Source organism: Zalophus californianus, chromosome 9 (assembly GCF_009762305.2).
Source record: "Zalophus californianus isolate mZalCal1 chromosome 9, mZalCal1.pri.v2, whole genome shotgun sequence".
Classification (NCBI taxonomy): Eukaryota; Metazoa; Chordata; class Mammalia; order Carnivora; family Otariidae; genus Zalophus; species Zalophus californianus.
The window spans coordinates 31,799,770-31,809,841 of record NC_045603.1 but is presented as its reverse complement, the minus strand read 5'-3'; the positions used below and the strand labels follow the sequence as shown (position 1 = coordinate 31,809,841).

Here is a 10,072-nt window from a genome sequence, read left to right as displayed (position 1 = left end):
TGTAACACCCAAAAGAGATCAGTTTATAGCTATTACTGGCCATAAAGTTTGACTGGTGATACAGACATTTGTTGGTAGTCTCACCAGAAACCTTCCCTTATCATTCAAGGAAGTGAAGTAGACCCAGTAAAATGTATTCCAACCCTAGTTTCAATTTTAAAAAATAAGCTTGCTCTTTTTCGTGGCAACTCAGAGGTGGTAGGCTGCTTCAGGATGAAGCTGAACATCTCTTTCTCAGCTACTGGCTGCCAGAATCTCATTGAAGTGGACGATGAACGCAAACTTCGTACCTTTTATGAGAAGTGTATGGCCACAGAAGTTGCTGCTGATGCTCTGGGTGAAGAATGGAAAGGTTATGTGGTCTGAGTCAGTGGTGGCAATGACAAACAAGGCTTCCCCAGGAAGCAGGGTGTCTTGACCCATGGTCGTGTCCGCCTATTGCTGAGTAAGGGGCATTCCTGCTATATACCAAGGAGGACTGGAGAGAGAAAGCGCAAATCTGTTCGGGGTTGCATTGTGGATACCAATCTCAGTGTTCTCAACTTGGTCATTGTAAAAAAAAGGGGAGAAGTATATTCCTGGACTCACTGATAGTACTGTTCCTCGTCACCTGGGGCCCAAAAGAGCCAGCAGAATCTACAAACTTTTCAATCTCTCTAAAGAAGATGATGTCCACCAGTATGTTGTGAGAAAGCCCCTAAACAAAGAAGGTGAGAAACCTAGAACCAAAGCACCTAAGATTCAGCGTCTTGTTACTCCACGTGTCCTCCAGCACAAACATTGGTGTATTGCTTTGAAGAAGCAGTGCACTAAGAAAAATAAGGAAGAGGCTGCAGAATATGCTAAACTTTTGGCCAAGAGAATAAAGGAGGCCAAAGGAAAACGCCAGGAACAGATTGCCAAGAGACGGAGGCTGTCCTCTCTGAGAGCTTCTACCTCTAAGTATGAGTCCAGTCAAAAATGAGATTTTCTGAGTGACAAATAAATAAGATCAGACATCAAATAAATAAATAAATAAATAAATAAAAAACAAGCTCATTTTCTTCTACTGGGCAAAGGTTTTAGCGTAGGAGTAGGCATGTGATCAAACCTGGTATATAAAGGAGTCATTCTCCTCAGCTCTATTCCAGGAGTTTTGGATCCAAACCTGTCTCTTGCCTGCAGGACATAAAAAAAAAAAAAAAAAGGATGTCCACAGTTCTGGTAGCTATTGGCAACCATGTTAAGACTACAGGGGAACCATTATTAATGAAATGTTGACCATAAACAAGGCTGGGCTGAGAGAAAGAAACTGGTCCTTGGTGATACCTCAAACTGCCCTACTTCTGGTCTTTTCAGTTATATGACTCAATAAATTTTTATTGACTAAGTATATTTGAGGTAACATTTTTGCTATTGCCACTGAAGTGTAGTGAGAGACTGGCAATACAACGATGTTAATCAAGTTTGTCAAAATATATCTTTTTCTTTATTCAGCGTTTATTTATTATATGTACCAAATCCTGTGCTAAGTCCAGAAGATGCATGATATGATAAAGAAGTCAAGCATGGTCTTTACCCTCCCAGAATTTAGAACCTAGTATTTAGAAAATAGGCAAGAAACATGGCAAGTGCTATGAGGAGAGAAACATGAGGAGAAATTAGAAGCCACTGTATAGTGGGCATTTGTATATTTGAAGACTCTCACTTCAGTATCTCTTCCTAAAGCTTCTGGATTTCCTTTGGGAGAATTATCTTTCTGTTGAGTATTGGTAGACTGGCAAATGTCTGATTCATACTACAGAAATGAAAATGTTCAAGTTCTTTCTTTTCACGGCCCAATTAATTCAGAGCATGTATATATTACCTTAGCTTAGCTAATCAGCTGCTCTTTCCCAGAGCATCTTGAGTATCACAAATATAGAAGAAACAATTGGAATTCGTTGTTCATTCCCACTGAGGCACCCAAAGCAAATGACTCCTGCTGCAAGACTGTTGCCAAACTTCCTGCTTCCCTAGCATCCAATACATTTTCCCTAATGATCTGTTCTGAGAACCCCAATAGTCATCCCATCAATTCTGTTGTGCTTATATTAGCCAAACTTAGTTGTTGTTGCTTGCGGTCAAGGAACCCTAACCTGTACTTTGGGTGTCAGAGAAGAGTCCTATGGAACTGACCAACTAGGTTGAGATCTTTTTGTTTTATGTCCATTAAGTGCAATTTATTAAAGGACTGCTTTGCCTAAGATTAATTTGGAGGGATTAAAATGTGAAATTGTAACTCAGAGTGTAAACAAGCAAAAAAAGAAGCAAAGGAAAACTACACAGATTAAAGTAACATAACATGAACAGAGTTCAAGAAGAGAAAAGGCAACAGGAATAGTAAAATTGCTGTGGCATAGTCTTGAGCAAATAAACCATGAGGAAATGCAAAGGAATTTAAAGAGCTCCTGAATTCAATGAAGGAGAAACAGCATATTCCATAACTAACAGGCAAAAGCAAATGGTGCAGAATAAAAGGGAAGGGTAAACCCTAAGTCATTGGCTCTAGCCATCCATGGTAAAAAGAGTTTTTCAATCCATGTGTGAGGGATTTGTGATTAAGAGCATTCTTATTAATCAATTGGCATACTGTATGTACGTATGTGTGTGTGTGTGTGTGTGTGTGTGTGTGTGTGTGTATCTTATATGTACATGGACATACCTTAGCTACAGTTAATTTGTAACATATGGACATTGGTTATTTTTTAAATAAATCCACATATAGTAGACCCATAGTTTCTTTGGGGAATCTTCTCAGCAAATATATTCTCTTACATTCCAGAAAAAAACTGTGGTATTGGGCTAAATATATCTAAAATTTGGATCCAAATGGATCTAGTCATGGTTTGGTGCCAAGGTTGGAAGAGTTATAATTTGATTGACTTCTCCAGGTCACCAGGCGCAGTGACATTTCTAATGCAACTGGCATAAGTTATAAAGAGTAGCTCCACCTCTTGTCTCTCACCACCTCTAGTCAGTTCTATTCAATCAAGTCAAAGCTACCTGGCTTTTTATAGTATAGTAAATAGAATCATAGTTGTTCACCTGAGGAGTTAAAATTTCTCTAGCACTGAATTCTAGGAGCAATTAATATTAAGAATTCTTATATGAGAGCCATGGACTATGTCTTCAAACATAATTTTGTTATTAAAAAATAACAGGAATGACTGTAAGTCAGGTTCCATTCAAAATTAAATCCAAATTCCAAGCAATCCACATACAACACTCTCTATGAACTAGATAGGAACATGATTTCAGCATGGAGTCATGGAACATCACAGGAAAGTCCTTCCATGACACTGTCACAGAGAAGGCACCAGGGGGATGTATGAAGCTCCCATCCAATGGACACTGAGCACAGGCATCAGGACAAATCACATTGTCACTTTAAAATACATTTGCTATAGGAAATAAAGCAATCAAACCATGTAATAAAGGCTTAGCCCACCAGATATTTATTAGGGACCAACATCTATAGAAGAATGGAAGGAAGTGTATTGAGCAGAGGGAGAGGTCAACTATGACAAAGTCTCAGCCCATCAGAGTTGTCTCCAACTGAACAGAAGTGCCCGGCCTTTAGACTACAATTTCAGTCACTGGATGTAGGCTACTTAAAAAGGGCATGACCTCCACAAGGTGACTTGCTTGAAGCAAGATGACTTTCTCCAGTGAAGGAAAACCCTGAAATAGCCCTTGCAGCAGCAGGGGCAAGCAAGTCCATTCGCAGGGGGCTCTGTGGCATGCTGTCTGTGCCCACCACAGCCGAAATACCAAATAACAAGATGAATCTTCCCTGAGAAGATAAATTTTCTTCGAGAATCTTATTGGATGTCTTGTCCACAAATGTCTAAAATGACTTCTGTTAAAAAAGAAACTGCAGGTCCAAAATATAGTCACTTGTGCAAAGCCCCACATCAGCAAACCAAGACTTAATACCTAATTACAGTCACACCCCACCCTCCTACCCCCAGGAATATAACCTTTAACCAGACAACTTGGAAATACCTGATCAGCACTACGGAAGTAATGCACTGAGGCAGCTCCTTTCTATTTCTAGATGGGATACTGCCCAATTCATGAATCATTGAATAAAACCACTGTAATCTTTAAATGTAAAAAAAATAGTAACAGGAATGAAATATTTTTCTTGTGAACATTTTTATGCCATAGTTCAGTGAGAGGTTTTTAGTGTGTGTGTGTGTGTGTGTGTGTGTGTGTGTGTGTGTGTGTGTTTTCTTAGGTGTTTTTTTTTTTTTTTTAAGATTTTATTTATTTATTTGAGACAGAGAGCAAGAGAGAGTGAGAGCACAAGCAGGGAGGGGGCAGAGAGAGAGGGAGAAACAGATTCCCTGCTGAGCAGGCAGCCTGCCATGGGGCTTGATCCCAGGACACTGGGATCATGACCTGAGCCAAAGGCAGACACTTAACCAACTGAGCCACCCAGGCGCCCCTCTTAGGTGGTTTCTAAATGTGCACTTTTATTATATGTCCTAGTTTCTATCATTAAAATCCCAAATCATTTACTAAGGATGTAATTGTGCAAGGCATTGTGCCAGGTATTAAATAACAGTGATTCCTTGTGTGAATCATCTACTTGGTGAAGCTAACTGCATCAAAATAGTCTTAGAAGTCTTTAGAAATACAGATTCCCAGATCTCTATGCAGACATTCTGATTGAGAGGGTCTAGGGTAGAGGGGGAGTATCTGTATTTTTTTAATCTCCCAAAGTGATTTTGTTGCAGTTTTAAGGTTAGTGCAATAAGTAATCAAAGATGTAGATGATATGTCCCTCTCTTTTAACGAGGTGACAATCTAGTTATGAAAATATACCACATACTCTCATAATCAGATTATGTAGAAATTGTAGTTAATGCTATAAGAGAATTGCAACTGAACCTCCAAGCTTATGATTCTTTATATTGTGGACTTTTCTTGATCTCCTAAAATAATTCTTTGTAACAGGGGTTCTTAATCTGGGGTTCATGAAGTCTCAAAAGGTCCACGGATAGATTTGTAGATGAAGATGAGGAAAATATTTAATCTTTATTTACATTAAATTCTGACTGAAATTTGTAATTTTCTGCAATTATGAATATAGGCAAAAATTCACAGTAGTATTAGCAATGTTGGAAATCACAATAGAGATCTTAAACTATTGTTTACTTTTATCAGTACTTCAAAGAGTAATTATTGTTATATGTGTTACTAAAAAGCACAAATATTACATATAATATTTTGTTTTATTAACTACTTGTAGCCTTTTTCCTATTCTGAGGTGTCAAAAAAATGGTTAAAAAGAACATCAGTTCTCTGATAGAAAACCACAGAATGTTAGAGATAGAAAGGATGTTACCCATTAACTAGCCCATCTTCTTTTTGTAATTGAAAAATAATTCTGTGTAGTGAACACTGTAGTTAACTTACTAATTCCTCTACCCTGATGAGAAGTAGCAATGAAGTTTTTTATAACTGACTTCACAACTCATTGCTTAAAGAAAATATTATCCCTCCTATCAGTGATTCTTCTGGAGTGGGCTAGTACCCACCTCAGTGATGAGGAATACTAAAGTTTTGTGAGAAAATTCTACCTTATTCCTTAAATAAGAGGTACGGGATGCCATTGTCTCTTCCACCAAAGTGAATATAGAGTTTTTCTGGTGGCCATCTTTCAATTATGATGGGGGCCATCCTTAAGACAAACCTACATATAAACAGGGGTAGAACCAAGAGAAAAGAGAGGAAAGGAACCTGTTCTCTGAACAAACTGTGACTGGTGCTGACCCAACTCCACTTTTGAATTCCCAGTTATGAGTTAATGTTATAGTCCCAGTAATAATCCTACATTGTTTTTAAGCCATTGTGTGACCTGGTTTAAAATCACTGACAAAATTGATTAGCATCATTTCACTTGCATTTTTAAATTCAATATTAACAGAGCACTTGCCATATACCAGATACTTCCCTAAACAGTTTATTTATATTGAGTCCTATCTTCCTCACAAAACCCTATTATTATCCCTATTTATACAAAAGAGAGAATCAAGGTGCAGAGCAGTTAAGTCACTTGCCCAGAGTGGGCCAGTTAGTAATGAATGGAATTAAGATCTGAAATTGCCTGAAGACTTGGGAACTACTTTGGATATGTAGCCCCCTGCTGCTCACCCAAGATGGTTAATAGTATAGCTGGAATAAAGTAGTATTGTAGTATGTAGGAAAGACAATAATAATATTAATATAAAATTTCTATCTCTTAAGGAACTTATCATCATGTTCCATAGAAACATAGGGAATATTTAGCTGTGTTTCTATTTTACTTATACAATTAAATCCCCTGAGAAGAGATGATAATTGAAAGTAAAAAAAAAAAAAATCTTGCATTTACTTAAAATATGATAAATGTTTTTATATGGTTACAACATCTACATTCCCACAGAAATTGCTGTTTTGTGACTCAGGAACACCTAGGTAGAAATTAAATTAGAAAGCTGCAGTCTGAGAAGTAAGGGGCTACATTGAGTTAAGGTTTAATTTTGGTGTAAATTAATAGCAAGGGAAAAAGAATGAGTCAACACCAAGCAATGGCCACCTCTTAAATGGTGATGTAGTGGGCCCAAAAGGTAGTCAATACCTTTTGTGTATTGTGAGGTGAGTATACAAAAGGGTTCTGGGAAAACAAAGAATCAACTACTGAACCAGGGACAAGTCATGGGAGCTCAGTTCTGAACAAGTCTAGCAATAGTAGGTAATTAATGCGACGATTTAATCGACTCCATAGGCAGACTAAAGGCAATAGGTGGGACTTAGTGATGCCATGATCAATAACACATAATCATTTTAAACCAGTGTTTCCAAACTTGTTAAATCATAAGAGTTGCAAAGAATACTGGTTAAATAACACATTCCTAGGTCTTCTATAGAGCTTCACACAGTCACTATTAGAAACAAACCTTTGCATTTAAACAAATATCTATAATGATAGGTCTTGAAATCTGGAAAATTTATGCACCACTGATTTTAGACGAATCAAACCAAAGAAAGAAAACAACGGTCATAACTATAAAATGAGTGATGCAGCGTAAATCAGTTGAGTGGAGATTTGTGTCACACTCCTTTCAGTTTAGAAATGTATCTAACCTTCATTCTTGAGATAATTACTGACTGCATGCTAAATGCTCATCATTGTGCTTTAAGTGGAAATTTGTAATGAATAGGTTGTGGCTTCTTTCCCCAGAAGTGTATAGTCAACAGGAGAAATACATAAGTCAATAGGAAATTATAATTCACTTTGATAAATTTAGTGTTAGAGTTAAGTATACTATTTTACAGTAGCAAATAGAAGCTTGTAACCCAAGTTTAGGAAATCATACCTAAATTGAGAATTGAAGGCAAATGTGGGATAAATGGAGCATGCGCAAAGACTGAAGTTCTTCCATGGAGTAAAGTCTTATGTGAAGTGGGAGCAGAGTAGACAGAAGTTGTCAGGAGAGGTACACACAAAAGATATAGTGAAGGGATTCAGAAAATATATACAGTCACTAGAGAGATTTAAGCAAAGGAGTGACATAATCAGATTTGTGTTTTAGAAAGAACTGTGACTGTTGAGTTAGAGAATAAATTAGAGTAAGACCAAGTTTATAGTCAGGTTAATAAGAAAGCTGGAGCGGTAATTTAGCCTTTGCTGATAGTCTCCTATTGTATTAATTTTATTTTGTCACATAATATCACATATTTCATGGCTTAAAACAACACCCACCTGTCTCTATGGATTAGGAGTTTAAACATGGCTTCCCTGGCTCACGGTTTTATATGGGCGCAATGTGTCAGCCAGGGCTATGTTCTCATTTGGAGACTAGGGAAGGATCTGCTTCTTTTGTGGTTGTTGGCAACCTTTAGGTCCTTATGGTTATAGAACTAAGAGCTTCTATTTTTGCTGACTCTTGGCCAGAGATCACCTTTGGCTCCCAGAAGTTCCTCGTCATGGTGAGTTCCCCAACATGGCTTGGGTGGTAGAGGCATCTTAACATCTGTCTACCACACCTTAATTAAGAAAAAGTCATTAAGGATGGAAAGAAGTGGGTAAGTTCAAGCTATATTATATCATCTTGAATAAGATCACATTGTTTATATTAATTATCATTACAACTGAGTCACTCATTAACCTGCATGTTTATTAAACCTAAAAACAAAAAAAAAACATCTGAACCTTCTCCTTTAGAGGGATAATTTACTCTGTTAGAAGCAAATACTGGGTTATGGAATAACTGGCTTCACTACCATGCAATGATTATAAATTAGGTGTTTCTCTAAGTAGAGAAATAGACTTGGGAAGAAAAGTCCCCACCATGGACAGTGAGTTTGAAGACATTCTTTAATTACCAAGAAAAGATGCCCACAGAATGATACCTTTCCCAGCAATACTAACAGCACCCATTAGTCACAGTCTTGGCACATGAATAGATGCTAGAGTCCTGGAATTTCACCCACAAGTGGTTAAAACCAAGCACATCATTTCAACATGTCACAGGTCTTTGACATTTCAGGAAAGAGACTACCAATTAGTTTAACTAATTTAGCCAAAACCTTAGGAAAATTTTCCAAATTATTTCCACCTTGTAGCCCTGCCATATGTGTCTCCAAATTTTATTTTTCCAATATATGTCCCAAATATAGAGATGATCAAAGCCTGTCCAAATCAGTCACAGAAATCCCATAAGCTCTGGAATATCCTAGGTAGTTAATAGGACTAACTTAGAAATCTCTCATTTATCTTGAGTGCTGCAAGTTCAAATTCTTGAGGTTTGATCTCACGATAGATTACAAAATATTCCACAACCTTTATACAGATCAAGTATTATTTTTAACTGACTTCCCATACCATTGTTTGTATATAGGAACGCAAATGGTTGTTTCATTAGTATTGGTGCTGCTAGATGATGTCAATTTGAATTTGAAATGCCTTCTTGATCACCAAGGTGTTACATCCTTCATGCAAACTAAATTTGCCTCCAGTAAGCATCACCCCAGCAAGTAAGTTCAAACTAGAGAGAGAATGTTACCCACTGATGCATTGGCATTATACGGAGCAGCTGTGGAATAGCCTCGTGCTCACTTCCCTTAATAGAGTTTTATTTTCTCCAGCTTGCTGCTCCTTCAGGCAAGACACATGGGCAAGGAAAGCAAGTGATGCTTTTAGTTTCCAAGTGTAAATTAGATTGTAGAGAAATAACAAACATAGCTAATACAATAACCATAACAATGCTTGATATTATTAACTGTAATACTAATCGTGATAAATACAGTAGGATAATTATAATTACATAATGCTAGCTAATAATACTAATAATAGCTAATACTTTGGTGCACAGATGGGCAAGTCAGGGTGTTGAAGTAGTTCACCACCCTAAGCTTATTCTTATCCCCATTTTAGAAAAGAAACTGAACTCTGGGCCTATCTATATGTTTTATCCAAAGTATCACACTCAATTGTATCTTCCTTAAAGTTCTCTGAAGTTCTTAAAGATATGTAGTATAGCCAGTTCCATTCCAAGGATGTGAAAAAGTAAAATAAAACAACAACAATCTGAATTAACTGCTGGTTGAAAAAAAAATAGAAAAATTTTTGAAGAAAAATATAGTGAAGAATTCCTACCTACTATCCATATCTCAAAGTACGTTATGCCATCACAAAAATATAGCATTATTTTCTAGAAACCATAATTAAAATAAGAATGCAATCCCTTTACTCTTTAATGCTGACAATCTTCTGTAACTTTAATTTGTTTATTTATTCTTTCTGTTTTCTTAAGGTACATTATTTCCTTTAAATGTTTGAGATAATGTATTTCACAGGGTTTAAAAATAAGTTTGGTCTGTTGGGTTGATTGCACCTTGCACCTCTTTGTTTTCAACCCTTGTATATAGCATGCAAGGGTCTCATTATCTGTAGCAGAGATCGCCAGTGAAACCATTACCTTCTAATCGCAAGCGGCGATAGTGCTCAGTTCATGATTTTTTTTTCTTTTTTTCTCTCAATTTGAATTCTGGATACATA

At 36.9% G+C, this 10,072-nt stretch overlaps 1 pseudogene; it reads left to right on the top strand.

The window, feature by feature from the left end:
• The first annotated feature begins 213 nt into the window (after positions 1–213).
• Positions 214–964, top strand: LOC113922523 (annotated as a pseudogene).
• The last annotated feature ends 9,108 nt before the right edge of the window (positions 965–10,072 follow it).